Raw genomic sequence first — 23794 nt, 5'->3', positions numbered from 1 at the left:
TTGTTGCTTTGCCCTGCTCCCCACGTGTTTTGTGAAATTACAAAATATACATATAAAAATGAGTACTACATTCTTTGACAATTATATGGCAGCTGAAGAAGTAGGGGCATTGAGGAATGAAGGATACCTCCAAATTTTTATATTAATAGGTACTGTCATTTTTGTACTCCTCAATACTATATTTAGAGATGAAAAAATAAAAAATATTGAGGATAAAATAAAACAAAATGAGGATAAAATAAAACAAAATGAGGATAAAATAGAAAATATTGAGGATAAAATAGAAAATGTTGAGGATAAAATAGAAAAAAATGAGGATAAAATAGAAAATATTGAGGATAAAATAGAAAATATTGAGGATAAAATAGAAAAAATTGAGGATACAATAGAAAAAATTGAGGATACAATAGAAAAACTTGAGGATAAAAATAGGAAATATTGAGAATAAAATAGAAAAACTTGAGGATAAAATAGGAAATATTGAGAATAAAATAGGAAATATTGAGGATAAAATGGGAGATATGGAAGATAAAATAGGAAAAATTGAGGAAAAAATGCAAGCCCAATTAGAAGATCTAAAATGTTTCTTACAGGATCAATGGGCAAACACCCACTCTACCAGAAACAGACCTGTTTCTGAACCTTTGAATGAGGAAATTTCCTTCCCTGAAATAGAGATGGAAAACACCTTCCCTATAGCCCAGTTAACAGACTGCTTCTCTCGTGCAGTGCAAATCTTGTCTGAATTTAATCCCCAAAACCCTTCCCCTGCAATCCCAGCTTCTCATGTTCCTTCTCCTACAGAAAACCAAATTCCAATGCAAGGGAGATCTTGTCCTCCTAGAGAAACCTGTCCTTGTCAAACTGACCCACAGGTGCAAAATTCAACTAGAGGCCTGTTTCCTCTAAGAGAAGTACCTGAAATAGGACGAAATGGGGATGTGGTGACTTTAAGACATAGGATACCGTTTACTCCCCAAGAAATAAATGAATTTACACGAAATATCCCCACATATGAACAAGATCCTTTTCTAGTAACAAAAAAGATGGGAGACATATTTTTTCAATATAATCCGTCTTACAAGGACGTTGAGAGCTTACTACAGGCTTTTTTAAGTGAACGTGAAAAAAATAAAATAATTGCTCATGTCAACAAAACCCGGGGGCGTAATGCAGCACATTGGCCATCTCAGGATCCCGAATGGGACTATAATAATCCTGAGGACTATCTACAACTATACCGTTGTAGAGAGGCCATCCTCACGGCCATGAAGGAATGTGCGGACAGTACAGATAAGTGGATGGAACTGGAAAAAATTAAGCAAAAGGAAAACGAAACACCCTCCAGATTTATGGACAGAATTATCGAGTTTGGGGACAGATACTTAGATTGGGACTTAAATAAAGAGAATAGTTTAAGACAAGTTAGAAGAATCTTTGTAAATAATTCTTGCAAAGTAATTAAAAATTATTTTAAAACACAATGCCCAAGATGGTCAGATATGGACCTTGAAGAATTGCGAAAAACAGCTATATATGTTTTTAAGGGAAACGAAGAAAAGGAGAAAGAGAATAATGATGACATGGAGGAAATGAAGAAAAAAATGAGATGTGTAATAGATAGGATAACTAAATTAGAAAGTGGGCATGATAATGAACCAACGACAATTGCCCCTCTCCAGAAATCCAATTATCAATCCATTACTTGCCACTTCTGTGAGAAGAAGGGCCACAAAATGATGGAATGTAGAACCTTTCTTAAGATGTTTGGAAGGAATACACAGTTTAATAATGGTTTTAGAAATAATAACTATAGAAATTATGATAATGGTTATAGAAACCAGAATTCTAGAAATTATAATAATGACTATGGAAATAACTATAATGAATATAGAAATAAGAACTTTAGAAACCAGAATTATAGAAATAGGAATTGGGAATTTAATGACAATGCTCAAATTGAAGAAAATTTTAATGATAATACTCAACAATATATGAGAAATGGCGCTCGTCCAAAAATTACTCGAGGTACTAATGACCCTCAGAGAGGTGCCCTTCAGGGGGGTGCCCAAGGAATATCCCAAACACAATGATGGTGCCCGGGGGGGGCTGGGGCACAGGAATCAGAGGATACAACCTTTGATTTCCCAGACCCTGATGTCCTACTACCCGTTGTCCCTATCCACTGCCCTCCCCATACTAATGAACCCCATGTTACCTTAAAAGTGGGTAACACCTATTATGATTGTCTATTAGACACCGGAGCTTCCTGGTCTGTATTAAAGAGAACACCTGATTTACAATGTTATTCTATTGGCTCAGAGAATGTAATGGGAGTATCAGGAATAACCCAAAGAGTTAAAAGACTTCCTCCTAGAATGGTGTCTGTAGGACCCCTAGAGGTACAACACTCCTTCCTTTTGATGCCTGACTCCCCTTTAAATTTGCTGGGGAGGGACCTTCTATGCAAACTCAGAGCCACAATAACCTGCTCCCCAGATGGCTCATTATCATTAGAAGTACCAGAGGAATCTTTAAATTTACTCCCTGTACTTCTCTCGGAAAACCAGGAGGCAAAAGAACCTTCCATTTTTGAAATACCTAAAGATATACCGGAGTCTCTTTGGGCCACATCTTCTTCTGATGTAGGCTTACTTAAATCTGCTGTTCCTGTGCAGATAAAAACTAAATCTAGCCCACCTCCTTCTATCCCTCAGTATCCCCTCTCAAAGGAGGCAATTGAGGGTATTACACCAGTTATTAACTCATTAATAGAACAGGGAATAATAATCCCTTGCAAATCTGAATACAACACGCCCATCCTGCCAATTAAAAAACCAAAAAAAGGGCCCGATGGCAAGCACATCTATAGATTTGTACAGGATCTAAGGGCAGTGAATAATCACGTTATAAAGAGACACTCCGTAGTTTCTAACATACATACTATTATTTCATCTATTCCTAGCACAGCTACATACTTTACAGTAGTAGACTTGTGTTCAGCTTTCTTTTCCATACCAATACATGAAAACTCCAGGCATATTTTTGCTTTCACCTGGAAGGGCTCACAATATACCTGGTGTCGGCTGCCACAGGGTTATGTCGAAAGTCCGAGCTTATTTGAGCAAATTTTGAGCCAAGACACAGACAATATAACATTTAAAAATAGCAAATTAATCAAATATGTAGATGATCTACTCTTGGCTTCAACAGATGCAGAAACATGTCAAGAAGATAGCAAACACCTTCTTTTGGAATTGCACAAAAGAGGACATAAAATCTCTAAGGATAAAGTTCAATGGTGTCTCCAAAAAGTAGAATATTTGGGATTCATCTTGACTGCGGGTGCTCGTTATATTTCTCCAAAACGAATTGAGAACATTCAAAAATTGAGTGCTCCTACCACTAAGAAACAGCTGAGAGCAATTTTAGGAGCAACAGGGTTTTGTAGACAATGGATTCCTTGCTATGGGGAAATCACTAAACCCCTTATAGCATTAACAAAGGATTCAGTTCCTGAACCCCTCAAATTAGAGCCTGAACACTTGTCAGCTCTAACAGATCTGAAAAAGGCTATCATGTCTGCCCCTGCTCTAGGCATCCCAGATTACAACAAGCCATTTACTTTATATGTGCATGAGCGAAGAGGAGTAGCCTCTGGTGTGTTAACTCAGACTTTGGGACCTTCTCAGCGCCCAATTGCTTATTATTCTGCCCAACTAGACCCAGTAGCAGCAGGAGCACCACCATGCCTTAGAGGAGTAGCTGCTACAGCCTTACTAGTAACAAAAACCGTTGATTTAGTATTGGGATGTCCATTAACAATAATGTGCCCACATGAGATTGAAGCATTATTGGTAAAACATAGAACACAGGCATTCTCGGATCAGAGAATTACAAGGTATGAAATAACCTTATTAAATAGTGAAAATATTACCTTGAAACGCTGTTCAACTCTTAACCCTGCCACCTTGCTTCCAGATTTACCCACTTCAGGAGAACCACTACATAACTGTGAAACATTAGTGTCCATGGCAGAAAAGCCTCGAGATAATCTCTTGGACACTCCCTTAGACAATGCAGATCTGATTTTATTTACCGATGGTTCCTCTTTTATGAGGGATGGCATACGTTACACTGGAGCTGCCGTAGTCTCAGAATTTGCCACTGAATGGTCAGCTTCACTACCTTCTAACATTAGCGCTCAAGGAGCAGAACTCATAGCTCTAAAACAAGCTTGTATAATTGCCAAGGATAAAAAGGCAACAATTTATACAGATTCTAGATATGCTTTCGGCATTTGTCACTCAGTCGGGATGCTATGGCTCCAAAGAGGATTTTAACCTCAGCTGGAAAATCCATAGCTAATGCAGAAATTATTAATGAAGTTCTTTCTGCTCTCAAACTGCCTAAAGCCCTAGCTGTAGTTCATTGCTCTGCCCATACAGGTGGCTCTGACCCTGTCTCTAGAGGAAATGACCGAGCAGATGCCGCTGCAAAACTAGCAGCCATAGAAGGACCTGGATTAATTTTAACATTAACAACCACTGATAATTTAAATTTATCACTCTCCTATAATGAAAAGGAAGTGGAAAAATGGAAACAAAAATTTAAAGCAAAACAAATTAATGGAGTATGGGTGTCACCTGAAGGAAAACCCCTGCTCCCTAGAAGTTTCTATAACCAAATTTGCCAATCTATTCATAAAAATGGTCATTTTGGCACCCAGGGCATCGTGGACTCTGTCAAGAGAGTATGGATAGCCCCTGGTATAACTACTGTAGCCTCTAAAGTATGTTCAGCTTGCCCTATTTGCCAGGCATATAACCAACATGCATATCGTGGAAAAGCCTTTGGGGGACGTCCTCTGGCTTACACACCTTTTGAACATCTACAGATAGATTTCATAACAATGCCAAAGGCTGGACATTATAAATTTTGTCTAGTAATTGTAGATCAACTAACCAGATGGCCGGAAGCATTTCCTACGACCCGAGCCACAGCAGATTTTGTTGCAAAGATACTTTTAAAAGAAATTATTCCTCGTTTTGGCCTACCAGCACGTATTGACTCCGATAGAGGGAGTCATTTTACCGATTCTGTCTTAAATCAAATATATTCTTGCTTGGGGATAACTCCAAAATTCCATGTTCCATATCACCCCCAGAGCTCAGGCCAAGTGGAGAGGATGAATAAAGAACTTAAGACTATGATTGGCAAATTATGCACTGAGACCCATTTAAAATGGCCTGAAATTCTCCCTCTGGCCCTATTTTATCTTAGAAGCAGGCCTAGAGGAGACTTACATATTTCACCATTTGAGATGCTTTTTGGACATCCGCCTATACAGGCTAAGCCTTTCTCCCCGGCTTATACATCGCTATTAGGGGGAGATATTACTATTGCTTCCTATATACAGGAGTTACAGCACAAACTACGTGAACTTCATGAATCTGGAGCTGCAGTACAAGCTGGACCATTAGACTTTTCTCTGCATGACCTGAACCCAGGAGATAAAGTTTATATCAAGAATTTCAAGCGAACTGGAGCAACTGAACCTTCATGGGAAGGACCATTCCAAATATTATTAACTACTCCAACATCTATAAAGATTGGAGAAAGAGACTCTTGGATTCACTGCTCACATGTGAAGAAAGCATCTTCTGCTGAGACTGATTAACTCTATCTTATCATATGAATTGTGACTCTATCTTATCATAAGAATTGGAGATAATAATCCATAGACAAATGGATGCTGGTTTTTTTTCCTTCAAGAATATATTGAATTACTGATTTTTTTTCTTATTTCTTCTTATTTCTTTTCTTTTATTTTTTATCAGAATATTTGATTTTTTTTCTCATTTTTTGTACTGAAGGTACACATAATTAATATTAATATTTTTTCCCTGCAGTAATACAAGTTAATATATATACTCTTGCTATAATATCAATATATGCCTAAAAGCTTTAAACTATGGGAACCTGCCATTTATTGATAAAATATTATAGGACTGTGATTAATGTTTGTGTCTGATTCCAGGAAAAGGGATAAAAACAAGGAGCACAGACTAAACCTGAATAGTGCCAATAGAGCACACATGAAATATTAAAGTGAGACTCAAGGTTGCGACGCTTAACTTATGTTTAAGTCGTAGGACTTCCTTGTATCTACACTCCTTTTGAAGTACTCAAACAAGTACAAAGCTTGACTATCATGCTGGCTCCCTATATCTCTGAAAAAAAAAATCAGACAAGGGAATGACATTTCCCCATCAAAATAGAATTCTAATTCTTTCCTTCTTATATTATGGCAACTTCCTGTAGTCTTGGCTACAAATGGCTAAGTGAAATATTACTGTATTCTGTCCTACATACTTGTGGGATAGAAATTACTTTAAACTGGACCTATACAAGGCCTATTTTGAATTTTTCTTATGTTTTTGATTATTTTTCTATTCTTTTGATAATTGACACATACACCCCCATAACTGAACATTGCATTCTGAGCTAAACTTGATATTTTTTTTTAAATACTTACTTCAGGGGGGATTGTATTTTAATTTAAAATCTAAGAATTTTTGAATTTTTTTTATTTGAGATTTTATTTTTATAAAAATCCAAGACTTTTGTTTAAGATTTTACTGTTATAAAAAATTTTCAAAGATTTTGATTTTGTTCGAGAAAAGATCTTCAGGAAAGAAGCTTGAAACTTTTATATCCAGAGAATGAACTGTTGCAGAAAGATGCCAAAAACCTACACTTCATCAAGAAGATCAAGAATGAACTTTGGATGTGATTGATTGGACTGAACTTTTGATTGAACATTTATTGTAACATTTATGCCAAAAGGGACTGCCCCTAATTTGGCTTTCTGTCAATGCGCCTAGCAAACATTGGTTTTGCTTTCTTTTCTTTCCTATTTCCTCTCTCACTATTCTAATTTCTCTTAGAAAATTGAATATTGTGTATATCTTTAGTTAGAAGTGAATTTAGAACTACAAAATGATTATATTAAATGATCAATGGGGAGACTAGTCTCCCAATGATCATCAGGGGGGATTGTAAACCTCAAAATTCCTTAGACTTATAAATGTTGGAAATTTCACCATTGGGATATTTCATACTTGGAAAATTTCTTACTGATAGTCTATTGGAATGGGAACTCCATTGGCATGGGAGGTTCCTTCTCTTCCCTTCTTAAGATTACTTTAGGACAGAAACCCTTTGCTGAACAATGGAAAGGACTTTGACCTATGCTTAAGCATAGAACAGGAATTTCTTTGAGTCTTGATTGATTTTAGAATTGATACAATGGAGATACTTGGAATAAATCTCCACCCTATTCAGTCCTAATAGGATTGAGTAAGGGCTGCAGCCTAGATCAAAATTTAATTATTCCAATCTCTACCATACTCAAGTTAACAGGATTTAGAAAGGGCTGTAACAAAAGAGTAAAGATTTAATCATTTGAAAAATATGACCTTCAACAGACATGTGCAAAAGCCAGAAACCTATGGGCGGTCCTGGGTTAAGCGAGAGCCTCCATTGACAGGGAAATTGATGAAGAGTGATTGGTAGATGTGAGGACTGAGGGGAGGCAACTTGGATGGTTTCCTTAAAGATAGGAGGGTCTGGAGACTCGAGGAGAGAGGGGATTGAGTTTTTGGTCGGTGTGGTTCCTGGGCTCTGAGGAAGCTTGCTCTGAAGGAAGCTGAAGGTGGGGGCCTCTGAGACTGTTTCTCCATTTTGGACACGTGAGTGAAAGGGACTGATCTCTTTTCTTTGCCCCAGCTATCTAAGGGCTTGGGCCTTTTGGCCCAGCCTAAACAGAAGGGGTATTTAAGCCCTATTCCCTTCTCTCCCCTTTCTCTCTCTCTCTATATCTCTAATTCCTTTCTTACTCCTATTGTAATTAAACTCCAAAAAAAGCTGACGGCTGACTTGAGTTTTTCATTTAGGAATTACATAGCTGATTCCTTGGCGACCTTAAATTAATATATATCAGTCTTTTAAAGTGATTCCCTTGTAACAGTATGCATATATATATATATACATATATATATATATATAACTAGAGCTAAAAATAGGTTAATATTAAAAGAAATGGAAAAAGAAACAAATGGGGGTAAATTTATACATCACAAAGAAGCTCATGGTGGGAGGGGGGAGAACATCAATACACTGGAAGGGTAAAGAGGTCAGAGATAGTAAATACTCAACTCTTATGTGCTTTGAAATTGACCCCCAAAGAGGGAAGAACAATCCAATCCATTGGGGCAGAGAATAGATTTGTTCCCTATAGGGGAGTAGAAGGGTAACAAACAGACAAGTGGGGAGGGAAGCAGTACAAGGGAGGGAGGGGGCAAGGGGTTAATTTTAGAAAGACTATAGGGAAAATAAGGAGGGGATAAGAAGGGAGGGGGTAGAAAGGGAAGTAAAATAGGGGTGGAAACTAGGGGGACTGATTAAAAACAAACATTGGTGTAGAAGGAAATAGTGAAAGAAGAAAAGGCAGGAACAAGAGTAGAAATCAAAATGCTGGGTAATACACAGCTAGTAATCATAACTCTGAATGTGAATGGAATGAACTCATTGAATAGCAGAGTGGATTAGAATCCAAAACCCTGTCTACAAGAAACACACATGAGGAAGGTAGATATGCATAGGGTAAAAGTAAGAGGATGGAGCCAAATCTGTTGAGCAATAACTGATAAAAAGAGTAACAATCATGATATCTGACAAAGTCAAAGTAAAAATAAATCTAATTAAAAGAGATAGGGAAGGTAATTACATCCTGATAAAAGGCAGTATAGACAATGAAGAAATATCAGTACTCAACATGTATGCACCAAATGGCATAGCATCCAAATTTCTAAAGGAGAAACTAGAGGAACTCAAGGATGAAATAGATAGAAAAACTATACTAGTAGGAGACCTGAACCTTCCTCTATCTGAACTAGATAAATCAAACCAAAAGATAAATAAGAAAGAAGAAAAGTGAATGAAATCTTAGAAAAATTAGAGTTAGTAGACATGTGGAGAAAAATAGAGACAAAAAGGAATATACCTTCTTTTCTGCAGCACATGGTACATTCACAAAAATTGACCATGTATTGGGGCATAAAAACATTGCAAACAAGTGCAAAAGAGGAGAAATAATAAATGCAAATTTCTCAGATCACAATGCAATGAAAATAATAATTAGTAAGGGAACATGGAGAGGTAAATCAAAAATTAATTGGAAATTAAACAATACAGTTCTCCAAAACCAGTTAGTTAAACAACAAATCGTAGAAACAACTAATAACTTCATTGAAGAAAATGACAATGATGAGACATCCTTTCACAACCTATGGGATGCAGCCAAAGCAGTACTCAGGGGGAAATTTATATCCTTGAGTTTATATATTAACAAATTAAGAAGGGCAGAGGTCAATGAATTGGGCATGCAAATTAAAAAATTAGAAAGCAAACAAATTTAAAAATCCTCAGATGAAGACTAAATTAGAGATCCTAATATTCAAAGGAGAAATTAATAAAATTGAAAGTCAAAGAACTATTGATTTAATAAATAAGACTAGAAGCTGATACTTTGAAAAAACAAATAAAATAGACAAAGTACTAGTCCATCTAATTAAAAAAAGGAAAGAAAAAACCAAATTGACAATATCCAAGATGAAAAAGGAGACCTCACCTCTAATGAAGAGGAAATTAAGGCAATCATTAAAAAATACTATGCCCAATTATATGGCAACAAATATGCCAATCTAGGTGATATGGATGAATACTTACAAAAATATAAATTGCCTAGACTAAAAGAGGAAGAAATAAATTACCTAAACAACCCCATATCAGAAAAAGAAATTGAACAAGCCATCAAAGAACTCCCTAAGAAAAAATCCCCAGGTCCAGATGGATTCACAAATGAATTCTATCAAACATTCAAAGAACAACAAATCCCAATATTAAACAAACTATTTGACAGAAGAAGCCAAGAAGGAGTTCTACCAAATTCATTTTACAACACAAACATGGTACTGATCCCAAAGCCAGGCAGGTCAAAAACAGAGAAACAAACTATAGACCAATCTCTCTAATGAATATAGATGCAAAAATCTTAAATAGGATAATAGCAAAAAGACTCCAGCAAGTCATCACAAGGGTCATCCGCTATGACCAGGCAGGATTCATACCAGGAATGCAAGGATGGTTCAATATTAGGAAAACCATCCACATCATTGACCATATTAATAAGCAAACTGACAAAATTCACATGATTATCTCAATAGATGCAGGAAAAGCCTTTGATAAAATACAAAACCCATTCCTATTAAAAACACTACAAAGTATAGAAGGGCCTTTCCTAAAAATAATAAACAGTATATATCTAAAACCACCAGCTAATATCATCTGCAATGGGGATAAACTAGACGCATTCCCAATAAGATCAGGAGTGAAACAAGGATGCCCATTATCACCTCTATTATTTAACATTGTACTAGAAACACTAGCAGTAGCAATTAGAGAAGAAAAAGAAATTAAAGGTATTAAAAATGGCAATGAAGAGACCAAGCTATCACTCTTTGCAGATAATAGATGGTTTACTTAAATAATCCTAGAGAATCAACCAGAAAGTTACTCAAAATAATCAACAACTTTAGCAAAGTTGCAGGATACAAAATAAACCCACATAAGTCATCAGCATTTCTATATATCTCCAACACAGCTCAGCAGCAAAAACTAGAAAGAGAAATCCCATTCAAAATCACCTTAGACAAAATAAAATACCTAGGAATCTACCTCCCGAGACAAACACAGGAACTATATGAAGACAACTACAAAACACTCTCCACACAACTAAAACTAGACTTGAGCAATTGGAAAAACATTAACTGCTCATGGATAGGACGAGCCAATATAATAAAAATGACCATCCTACCCAAACTTATTTATCTATTTAGTGCCATACCCATTGAACTCCCAAAATATTGCTTTACTGATTTAGAAAAAACCATAACAAAGTTCATTTGGAATAACAAAAGATCAAGGATATCCAGGGAAATAATGAAAAAAAAAAGACAAATGATGGGGGCCTTGCAGTCCCAGACCTTAAACTATATTACAAAGCAGCAGTCATCAAAACAATTTGGTACTGGATAAGAGACAGAAAGGAGGATCAGTGGAATAGACTGGGGGCAAGAGACCTCAGCAAGACAGTATACAATAAATCCAAAGATCCCAGCTTTTGGGACAAAAATCCACTATTCAATAAAAACTGCTGGGAAAATTGGAAGACAGTGTGGGAGAGATTAGGAATTGATCAACACCTCACACCCTACACCAAGATAAATTCAAAATGGGTGAATGACTTAAATATAAAGAAGGAAACCATAAGTAAATTGGGTAAACACAGAATAGTATACATGTCAGACCTTTGGGAGGGGAAAGACTTTAAAACCAAGCAAGACTTAGAAAGAGTCACAAAATGTAAAATAAATAATTTCGACTACATCAAATTAAAAAGCTTTTGTACAAACAAAACCAATGTAACTAAAATCAGAAGGGAAACAACAAATTGGGGGAGAATCTTCATAGAAACCTCTGACAAAGTTCTAATTACTCAAATTTATAAAGAGCTAAACCCAAGCCATTCTCCAATTGATAAATGGGCAAGGGACATGGATAGGCAGTTTTCAGATAAAGAAATCAAAACTATTAATAAGCACATGAAGAAGTGTTCTAAATCTCTTATAATCAGAGAGATGCAAATCAAAACAACTCTGAGGTATCACCTCACACCTAGCAGATTGGCTAACATGACAACAACAGAAAGTAATGAATGCTGGAGGGGATGTGGCAAAGTAGGGACATTAATTCATTGCTGGTGGAGTTGTGAATTAATCCAACCATTCTGGAGGGCAATTTGGAACTATACCCAAAGGGCAATAAAAGACTGTCTGCTCTTTGATCCAGCCATAGCACTGCTGGGTTTGTACTCCAAAGAGATAATAAGGAAAAAGACCAGAAAGCTCAAGAAATGAGTTTTGGGCTTGGAATTTGGAACTTGGTGGAACCACGTTGTTCAGAAATTGGATTAAGCTGTGAATCTAAGCTCCTTCTTTTCCCCAAGAGACCAAGGGGATGTCAGGAGGGATTCTGCTTCCCTTCTGGTACTTGTATGTTTGTTTTTGCTATACCTTTGAAATAAATATTCCTTTATGAAAATGAATCTGTTAAGTGGTTAAAAGGTACTGGGGTAGGGGCAGCTGGGTGGCTCAATGGATTGAGAGCCAGTCCCAGAGATGGGAAGTCCTGGGTTCAAATTTGGCCTCAGACACTTCCTACCTGTGTGACCCTGGGTAAGTCACTTGACTCCCATTGCCTAGCCCTTACCACTCTTCTGCCTTGGAACCGGAAGGTAAGGATTTATTTAAAAAATGAAAAAAACATTAAAAAGGAACAGGGGTGCAGGAGACCCCTTGAATTAAGGAAACACAATTGGTGGGAGTTTAAATCAATGGCAGAAAGATTAGACACTCCCAGAAATCCTTGAGGGTCCCAGGGAATCCTTGGGGAGGAGCAGAATATAACATATCTGGCCTCTAGGAAGTAGGGGCCAGGGAAGTCACTGTAACATATATAAAGAATTTACTCACATTTGTAAGTATAAGAGCCATTCCTCAAGTTATAAATGGTCAAAGGAAATAAACTGGCTGTTCTCCAGGGAAGAAATAAGCCTTTATAGTGAGGCAGTGAGGTGGCTCAATGGATAGGGAGCCAGGTTTGGAGATAGGAAGCACTGGGTTCAAATGTGATCTCAGACACTTCCTAGCTGTGTAATTCTAGGTAAAGCACTTAACCCCAATTGTCTAGTCCTTACCTCAATTTCTGCCTTGGAACCAATACTTAGTATTGATTCTAAGGAAGGTTGGGGTTAAATAAATAAAATAGCCATTGTATGAAAAAAGCTCTAAAACTATTCAGTAAAGAAATGTAGAATAAAGCAATTCTGACATTACAGCTTTAATTCCTTAAACTGATACAGATTTTTAAAAAAGGAGAATGACCAATATTGGAGGAATTTCAGTGGTGGTGGGAATTGGGGGTGGAGTAACAGACAGTCACAATAGTGAACCTTTAGTGGTGTTCCGAATTGGAGGGGTGGTGGGAGGATGGGGAGGAAAAGAAAGTTATCTTTGTTTCCAATGAATAATGTTTGAAAATGACCAAATAATGTTTAAAAGAACCCCCTCCCAAAAAAAAAAAAAAGAAACTGGTGGACAGAAAATAATCTGAGAGTATAGAGCAAGATCTTGGTCTGGGAGGTCACAAGGTCTCTAGTGTATCCCTCAGATTCCTACTACTCTTCCCTGAACGATTGACTCACCAACCCCTCTCCCATGGGGCCAACTTTGAACTTCCCTTCCCTGTTCTTTCTCTATTCATCTACATCTCTGAGCCCAATTCCAGGAACTGATGATAGAGAAAAAGGTTACTATGACTACTCCTTTGCCCTAAATATCCAAAGTTTTTATTGAGGTCCACAAATATATGAGTCAAGATTGAAACCTGGCAAAAACAAACAAACAAAAAAAGACAGGACTGAGGTGGAAATTGGGGCAGTGATTTGCATTCACAAATGTGGAAGAGTCTTACAAGGGACTGCCTTCAAGTAGTAGGAGATCAAGTTCACACATTATGCTGATAGATTTGGGATCAAAAACTATCTTCCAAAGACTACCAAGTTTAGACAGAAACTAATGGACATGATAACTAATAGAAATAGTAAGTCTTAAATATGGGTTCTAATAATCAACTTCACAAGATCAAGGCTGAGAAAGAACAAAGAAAGTGTAGTTTGACTGAAAAAAGAGCTAAGATATTCATGTCCCTGTAGCCAGTGTAGAAGATTTTACATAGAGCTGCCTTCAGATTGTGCTGAGGATAATCTCCCATCTGTTCTGAGCCTCCAATAATTCTCCACGTAGGAAAGTATTTCTCTCTCCCCATGAAGTCTATAAGTCTGCTTTATGGTCAAGTCATGGATGATGAATAAGGCTTGTGACAAGCCCAAGGTTCATTTAAAATCCTCCATTTTTCTGATCTATTTCTGTCTCTGTTCTCCCTATCCATTCCCTAGCTAAAATGGAAGTCAAGGATCTAAAGAGAATCAGTGAAAAACAGAGGGAAAAAGAGCTTGACCACATTTGCCTACATCTGAAGAAACAGCCTCCTCCTTCCTAATCTTTCTGAATCTTCCAGGTTAGAAAATTCACTCTTCTCCTGGGACTCTCCTTCTTCCACTCTTCCATGTTGCCATTTTGGGCCCACCTGATTATCAATGGCTATTCTTAGGAATTGGTTCATTAGCTAAACACACTATCATTGCAGTGGCTTAAGTTGTCTCCTCCCTTACCCTACAAATAGCAAATGTTCATTCCTACTTAGGAGTCTTTTGTAGAGTTTTGCTTTTTTCTTAATAAAATTTTATTAACATTTTCTGTATATGATATCACAATAGTATCTCATACATCCCTACCCATCCTAGAGAGCTATCCCATATGACAAATAATATTTTAATAGAGGGGAAAAAAAAGTTAGCACAACTCCTCAATACATTGAAAAAGTCCAAAAACATATGCAATGTCTAACACTCATGGATTTCACATATCCACAAAGGGGTAGGTTAGAGGTAACTTCTCATATCTCTTCATTCAAATCCAACTTGATCTTTATAATTTTATTACATTTATTTTTTATTTGATGGTGTTGTTCTTTCCACTCACATTGTTGTATGTAGAACCCTTCTCTAAAATATCAGTGATTTCTGTCCTTGTGGCCAATGTGAGAGGGTCTTATAGAGAACTACTTTCATGTTACCTCCATGTTAGTCTCCACCTTCTCCAAGCTTCCTGTGAGTCCCCAGAGTAGAGTAAGATTCCTCTCTGTCTGTCTCTGTCTGTCTGTCTCTCTCTCTCTCTCTCTCTATATATATATATATACATATATATACATATATATATGTATGTATGTATGTATGTATGTATGTCTTTAAGTCTATCTTATAGCCAAGTCTTAGATAATGGGTAAGGCAAGTGACAAGTCAAGGAAACAGAATTCTCACCCCAATTAATTATTTCGGATTCTATTCTCCCCACCCCTCTCCTTAGACAAAATAGAAGTCAAGAGTCTGAAGAGAATCAGTGGAAAATCATATGGAAAAGGAGCTTAACCACATTTGCTTCCACTTGGAGCAAAGCCTCCCTGGATACCTCAGATAAGAAAACCTACTCTTTTTCTTAAGTTTCTCCTTTCTCCAGTCTCCCTTTCTCCCATTTCGGATCCATCTACTCATCAATGGCCATTCTTAAGGACTGGTTACCCTCTAAACTCATTATCACCTCAGGGACTTAAGATATCTGCCCCTTTCTCCAAGTAGGCAAACAGCCAAAGTTCTTTTTAGGGTCCCTGGGGCCCTGTTTAGAAACTTCTTTTTTTTTATCAAAAAATAACCCTTACCTTTTGTCTTAGAATGGATACTAAGTATTTGGTTCCAAGGTAGAAGAGCAGTAAGGGCCAGGAAACTGGGATTAAGTGACTTGCCCAAGTTCACCCAGCTATGAAGTGTCTGAAGCCATATTTGAACCCAAGACCTCCAGTCCTGCCTTTCTATCCACTGAGCCATTTAGCTTTCCCCAGAGCCTTCTTTAAAAGGAATCAACAACTTAGGTGATGACAAAAATGTCAAGAGACAATTTGTATAATGGCTGACAAGTCAAAATTCAAAAAGGTCTCCATTAGATGTGAATAGTTGGGCTGAATCTAATGAATCTAATGACATGAAATCTAATAGCCATATAGGTAAGTCTTCAATGTGGAATGGAACAATTGACATGTTCATTAACTTAATGAGGACAAAATAGGGGAGGAAGGGAAAGATCCAAATTTGATTGAAAAAGAATTGGTACATTTATGTCCATATAGTCAATATAGAAGGGTCTTAGTGAAGGGGACCTTCAGGTTGCTCCTAACCCCTCTGAGAATCCTTTTGAGGATTTAGTGTAGAGGGTGGTCTATGAGGGATTTAGAGTAAAGGGTGTTCTATTAACTCTTTAATGTCTATTTTGCCCTCTTGTTCAAGAACATCAGGTGAATTTTCTTGGATAATTTCTTGTAGTATGATGTCAAGGTTTCTATTTATTTTAAGGTTTTCAGGTAGGCCAACGATTCTCAAATTGTCTCTTCTTAACCTGTTTTCTTAGTCAGTCATCTTCTCAGTGAGATATTTCATGTTTCCTTCTATTTTGTCAATCTTTTGATTTTGCTTTATTAATTCTTGCTGTTTTGTGAGATCATTAGCTTCTAATTGCCCAATTCTGGTCTTTTAAGACTGGTTTTCCACCATAATCTTTTGATTTTCCTTTTCAGTTTGGTCTATCCTGCTTTCTGTGGCTTCCAGATGTTTAATTTTTGTCTCTAATTTATTTATCATTTTATTTTATTTCTGGGCTGCTTTTTCCAATTGGAAGTTCCTGTCTTTTAAACTGTTATTTTCTTTTTGAACTATTTCCCATTTTTCATGCCAATATTCTTTCATCTTTTTGATAAGCTCCAATTTAAATTCTTCAAGAACCTGTGGCCAATTTCCATTATTTTTGGAAGGTTTGGATGCATTTATTTGAAGGTCCTCTTCTGCCATTTCCTCTGTAGTCTGGATTTTTCCTCCATAAAAATTAATCAGGGTCAAATTTTTGTTCTTCTTGGTGTTGGGAAGTTTATTTTTTTGCCATCACTATGCTGATTTTTCCTTCCCTTTCCAGTCAAAAGTCTGAGTAAGGAGGGCAGGCTCTCTAGGTAGGGAGCAAAGGTGAGAGGTTTTTGCCTGAGACTACCTCTCAAGTCTCTGGAGCTTCTACAGTTTGTAGCCCTTCTCTGCATTAACTCCCTGCCAGTGGTCTGTGCTCTTGTGCTTCCACCTGTTGGGGTCTCAAGTCTAGCTGCTCTCCCCCTCTGAGAATCCTATAAGTTTCCATTGTAAAAGAAAATGCTCCCTTCAGTAGCATCTGTAGAAGGCCTGGCCTGTGAGCCATCCCCACCTTTTTAACCCATTCCCAAGCCTACTGAAGGGTCAAAAAGAAATGTTTAAGGAACAGGCCTTAGGAGCTGCCCAGACAAAACAGCAGGCCAGGACATCACTTCCTTGACAGACACACCATGAGAAACAAAGGCAAACAGGCCTACCCAAGTACCAGACCTAGAGAATCAACCAAAAATCTAATAGAAATAATGAACAACTTTAGCAAAGTCACAGGACAAAAAAAAACACATAAATCATCAGCATTTCTATTTACCACCAACAAAATCCAATAGCAAGAGATTAAGAAGAAATTCCATTCAAGATAATTCTAGACAATATAAAATACTCAGGGGTATACCCACCCCCCCAAAAAAAACCCAGCAACTACATGAATACAACTTTTTATGCAAATAAAATCAGATCTAAACAATTAGAAAAATATTAATTGCTCATGGATAGGTCAAGCTAATATAGTGAAAATGACAATCCTACCTAAAGCAATTTACCTATTCAGTGCCATACCAATTAAAATACTCAAAAATTATTTCATAGAACTAGATAAAGTAACAACAAAAATCATCTGAAAAAACAAAAGGCCAAGAATATCAAGGGAATTAATGGGAAAAAATGAAAGAAAGAGGCCTGGCCATACCAGATCTCAAACTATACAATAAAACAGTAATCATCAAAACAAGGAGGTACTGGTTAAGAAATAAAGTGGTGTATCAATGGAATAGATTAATTGACACATGGCAGTAAATGTCTATAGCAACTTAGTGTTCAATAAATCCAACTATCCAAGCTTTTTGGGAAAGAACTCAAAATTTGAGAAAACTGGAAAGCAGTATGACAGAAACTAGGCATGGATCAACATCTCATTGCATACAGCAGCATAAAGTCAAAATGGTTACTGAATCTAGAAAGAAAGAGTGGCACCATAAACAAATTAGGAAAACATGGAAAAGTTTACCAGTCAGATTTATGGATAAGGAAAAAATTTACGACAAAACAAGACATAGAGAATATTACAAAAAAGTGAAATAGATAATTTTATCACATTAAGTTAAAAAGGTTTTGTACAAATAAAACCAATTGTAATCAAGTTTGGAAGGGAAACAGCAAATTTTGAGGGAAAATTAGCAGATATCTCTGACAAAAAAAGTCTCATTTCTCAAATATACAGAAAACAGAGTCAAATTTATAAGAATACAAAGCATTCCCCAATCAAAACATGGTCAAAGGATATGAACAGGCAGTTCTCAGAGAAAGAAATCAAAACTATCTATAGTCATATAAAAAATGCTCCAAACCACTACTGTTTAGTGAAATACAAATTAAAATATCTCTAAGATTCCATCTCACACCCATCAGATCGATTGACCAAACACAACCAAAAAAGGAAAATGACAAATGTTGGAGAGGTTGTGGGAAATTTGGGACACTAATACATTGTTGGTGGAACTGTGAATTGATACAACCATTTTGGATGAAGCTTAAGGGATCACAAAATTATGTATACCCTTTATCCCAGCAATACCACTACTGAGTCTATATCCCCCCCAAAAAAAAAATCAAAGATAAGGGGAAAGGACCTTCCTGTACCAAAACATCTTCAGCAGCTCTTTTTGTAGTGGCAAAACATTGGAAACTGAGGAGTTGTCCATCATTTGGGGAATGGATGAATAATTTGTGGTATATGGTTGTAATAATAACATTGTAATAGTGTAAATATTAATGTAATACTATTATAATGAATACTATTGAGCCATAAGAAATTATAAAACAGGATGGGTTCAGAAAAAACCAAAAAGACTTATATGAACTGTTGAAAAGTGAAGTGAGCTGAATCAGGATAACAATGTATACAGTAACAGAAATATTATATGATGACCAACTATGAAAGATTAAACTGTTATCAGCAAAGCAAGTCTCCAAGATAACTACAAGGGACTCATGATGAAAATGCCATCCACAGCCAAAGAAGGCACTATCGGAATCTGAATGCAAATCAAAGCATTCCATCTTCCACCATATTTCCTTCATGAGATTTCTATTGTATGTGTGATCTGTGTCTTCTTTCATAACATGAATTATATAGAAATAGGTATAACCTGTATCAGACTATTCACCACCTCAGGGGAGGGAGAAAGGTCAGGAGGGAGGAAGAAAATCTGAATTGTAAGATGTCAAAAAACAATTGTCAAAAATTGTTTCTACCATGTAATTGGGGAGAAAATTGTTTTTAATTGGAAAAAAAGAAATGGGTGTTGAGCTTATAAGAACTCACAGTCTCCTAGCTTTGTTGAGTGGGACCCTTTCATGGATTGACTTTTTTTTTCTCTTTCCTTAAACTGGTCTCTGACCTCAGATTTTCCTAATCAGTTACCCTTCTCATTCACAGATGAAGTGCCTCTAGATCTACTTAAGGAAGAAAACACTCAGATTTCCCCCAGGTGGTCCCACCACATGCTTCCCAACCCAGAAAGACAAAGATCATGCCCAAGTAAGTAAAGCTTGCCCTTCAACCACCTAAGTTTTGCTCTGTTTCCTCAGGTCTCCATATTAAGATTTTATAGTGGGTGCCCAAATTCTAACCTTACCCACAAATTACATCCTGACCCCTAGGAGTACTGACAAGGAGCTCTATGTTTTTTTAAACCCTTTTACCTTCTGTGTCTAGTTCAAGCAGAGAGTAACCTATAATCTTATATCAGCCTCTCCCTAACTACCCCTTAGGGATCTGGTCTAATGCGGGCAGTCCCTGCCCATTACTGACTGTGGGACTCATGTCCCCTTCTTAGGCCTCCATTTCTTCTCTAAAATGAGAGGTTTCTGCTAAGCAATCCTTTGATCTCCCAAACTACTCTCAACCTTTAATCCTCTGAATTTTCATCTTTGAAAATTGTAAAATAAATGGATAATCTCATTGGGAAATATGTTAGAAAATTCACAAAACATTGAGTTCACAACATATATGGCTACCTGGTCTTCTTCCACGCTCCATTTCACAGAGGTCTCTCCCTCCAAGAAGCCAGAAAAACTCTACCTTCTTTTCAAATGTCCTATTACTGTCCCAGCTCAGTGCCTGGCACACAGCGGATGTTTAATAAATATTTATCATGACTGGGGATGCAGACTCTAAACTATCACCCTGGAGCAGATATCAATAATATGGAAATAGGTCTTGATCAGTGACACGTGTAAAAGCCAGTGGAATTGCAAGTTGGCTACAGAAGGGGTGTGGGAGGAGGGGAGGGAAAGAATATGAATCATGGAACCATGGAACAGTTCTCTTAATTAATCAATTAAATAAATAAATATTTATCAACTGACTGATAGGCATCATCATTCTCCAAGTCAGCCAACCTAGCAAACACAGTATCTTTCTGAACTCCCCATTGTTACTCACTCCAAGTAGCAATTTGCTGGTATATCTTGTACTTTTTCCCTTCAACATATCACTGCTCCATGTCCTGGACTCTCTACACACCCAGGCATCCGCCCAGCTCAGAACTTCATCACTTCTTGACTGAATAATTGCAATTGTCTTCTTTCATGCAAAAAGTATCTCTTGTTTTCACTGTATCTAAATTTCTCCTGTACCTCCTATTCTGTGACCCAGCAAGCCTACACAACAAAAACATTTTTAAAGAGGAAGAAAAAAAATCAACAAAATTGGTCTATAACATTGGAAAAAATCTGAAAAAATCTTAAGTAATTTGTTGGACCTTTGAACTGGCATCCCATTTCCACAATCGGGTGGGAAGAAGCTGCCTTCTAAGAGTACTTGATTGGAACCATTCTTATTCGTTGTAATTTTGAAACATTTAAAAAATTATTTTATGGTGGCTGTATTTTCCATAGTACTGCCCTTAGACCTACACAAGTAAGCCCAGGGACCAAGGCTTTAGAGGAAAGCAGCTGAAGGTTTTCTCTGAGCTTGACCTGCAATCATCCAGAGACCCACCACCAACCTCCATTTTTGAATTGGCTGTGCCCTTGACCTAACCCTGGAAATTCACATTCCTGGTGCCTGAAAGAAGATCCCAGATATCCTGGCCACCCTGGGGCTTTTGGCTTGGACCTTGGGAGATGACGTCAGTGAGGACCTTACAGGAAGCCACTGTATTCTACCACTTTTTATGGGCCCTGCCTCTTACTCTCCCAACTATCCCTGGCCCACTCCCCACCAAGATTTTCACTGAAAGTGGAGGTGACAAGTGGGAGACCCCTTCACTCTGCCTAATGGGGACCATAGATCTGTTTGCCTGCTGATGAGCAATCCTGGAATCTTGACCTGTAACTAGGAGGCTCACCTACCATCCTATTGAGACTGCCCTGCCCCCAGAAGCTTAAAGTCCCACCCAGCCCACCTGGGTACTTCCAAAAATCCTCCTATGCTCTGATTGGATCTTGATCAATTTATTGGATTATTTGTTGTCCAAACAATTCAAGAAAAAAAAAATCCATCCAGTCTCCATCCATTATTCTAAATATTCATCCATAAATCAGTATACTTCACATAAGTCCATGAATTTCACAATATATTTTTAAATCAAATTGTTTTAATAGACAAGAGCCACCACAAGAAAAGATTTGCCTCACCCTCAGACACACATTAGGAAAAGCTCTGATTTTCCAAGAACATCATTGTAGTCATTGTGCTTATCATTTCTGCTTCCTTCACTCTGCATCAGCTCATGTCAACCTTTCCCTGCTTCCCTGTATTCGTCACATTCATCATTCTTGTAGCACAGTAAAATTCCATTTGCACCATGATTTGCTTAGATATTCCCCAGTGGGAATGGGTGTCTTCCTCATTTCCAGTTCTTTGCTACTTCATAAAAGGAATGTTATATGGGGACCTTATAATGACTTTCTTAGCAGAATTCCATAAAGCAATTTGGGGAATGGTTGAAATGGAATGAAATACAATCGTAAAGCATTTCTGAAACACTTCCTATGTTTCGAGCAGTTTCCATGAGGAAGGTCATGGGGTTTTATGGGGCTGCAAACTCAAAGTCATTCAACAGTGGGAAATAGCAGTCCAAAGAACCACTGGAGAACCACTTTGTACCTGAAGACAGGCAGAATCGTCCCATCTTATCCTGAGAATTGTCAGCAATTTTGGGCATTGAATTTTGTTAAGGATTTGGATAAACTCCAGAGCTCTCAGGGAAGGAGAACCAGGATTGGGAGAGGCCCCAAGATCTTTCCATGGAAGCCTTCTATGAAAGGATTCAAACTGTTAGGCTGGGAAGGAAAAAATGAAGAGTAGAATGATGTAGCTGTCTCTAAGAGAGTGAAAAGCTGTTCACATGGAAGGTCCCACCTCCTAGTGTTTTTATGTCTTCCAAAGTCCTGATAAGTTTACCCCTAGTCTAAAATTCTTTGTCATAGATGCTGAAGAGCCTCAAATTCCTTATCTATTGGGTAGAGATAATCATATTCATCAAGAAAGTACTGGCAAGGGGGCAGCTGGGTGGCTCAGTAGATTGAGAGCCAGGCCTAGAGACTGGAGGTCCTAGGTTCAAATCTGGCCTCAGACACTTCCCAGCTGGGTGACCCTGGGCAAGTCACTTAACCCCCATTGCTAGCCCTTACCACTCTTCTGCATTGGAAACAATACACAGTAGTGATTCCGTGACAGAAGGTAGGGGTTTAAAAAAAATAAAATGAATAAAAATTAAAATTAAAAAAAGAAAGTACTGGCAAGATGAGGAGCACTCTCTGAGTTGCTGGGTTCTCACCTCCCACCATCAATACAAGGCCAAGAAGGGGCTTCCTTCTTTTTGTAGGCACTCCCACAACTTCCTTTTACCATCTTTCAATCAATCAAGTAATCAACATATTGGTGATTAATCATTCATCTTTTGTTAATTTATATGATATAATAATTTATGTATACTATATAAAGTATATTGTTTTATTCGTTAATACTTTATTAATAATTAAATTGATTTATTATCTCCTCCTATATGCCAGGCATTGTGCTAAGTTTGGAGACATAAAATTCAAATAGAGAAATTGCCTTAAGTAGGAATTTCTTTGCCTGATCATGAATTGATTTGCTGATATTTGGGTGGGAAAACCCCATCCTAGATTTTCTAAAAATGTTGGGGTACCTTTCAGTCATTCAGGGCCCAGTTCATCCATAAAGTCAGTCTTATGAGAGGAAAAGGGGCAGCCACAATCCCCAAGACAAGGCACTTCCCTGAGAGATTCTTCTCTTACTTATCGAGTCAGCAAAGGAAAGGAGATTTTTGGAGCAGATGAGACAGCAGCCAGTGAAAAGAAGGACTTTTTCAATTTGGAAGATTATCTTTCATCCTTTACTCAGAAAAAATAAAACCTTACTTTTCAGGGTTCTTTCAAGAGCCTTGCCCATTTCCACAGCTGTAGTCAAACTTCTCCTTACTGCTTCTCCTCCCCAAGGACATTCCCAGGAAAGAAGAATTCCTTTTGCCCTCTCCTTCGCCCAGGGTTGCAGATTATAAGGCTCTTGTTAGGGTTTTCAAATGCCTGAGAACTAGAGCCTGCCAGGTCTTCTCCAACAGAGAAATTCACACTTGACAGGTAAGAACTTAGTGCCTGAGGAGTGCATGTTAAAAGGTGAGGCAATTAGAGTGCATAGAGTGCCAGGCCTGGAGTCAGGAAGGCTCATTTTTCTGAGTTCAAATCTGACCTCTGACACTTAGAAGCTGTGTGACCCCAGAT

General features: G+C 37.5%; 1 long non-coding RNA gene across 2 annotated transcripts in view; it reads right to left on the bottom strand.

Moving 5' to 3' along the window:
• The window catches only part of LOC107649678 (uncharacterized), a 50675-nt gene that overhangs the window by 24941 nt on the left and 1940 nt on the right, over positions 1 to 23794 (bottom strand). The window lies entirely within an intron of this gene.

The sequence above is a fragment of the Monodelphis domestica genome, chromosome 7 (assembly GCF_027887165.1).
Source record: "Monodelphis domestica isolate mMonDom1 chromosome 7, mMonDom1.pri, whole genome shotgun sequence".
Taxonomy (NCBI): Eukaryota; Metazoa; Chordata; class Mammalia; order Didelphimorphia; family Didelphidae; genus Monodelphis; species Monodelphis domestica.
Note: the sequence above shows the minus strand (reverse complement) of the source record. Positions and strands in the feature narration are given on the sequence as shown.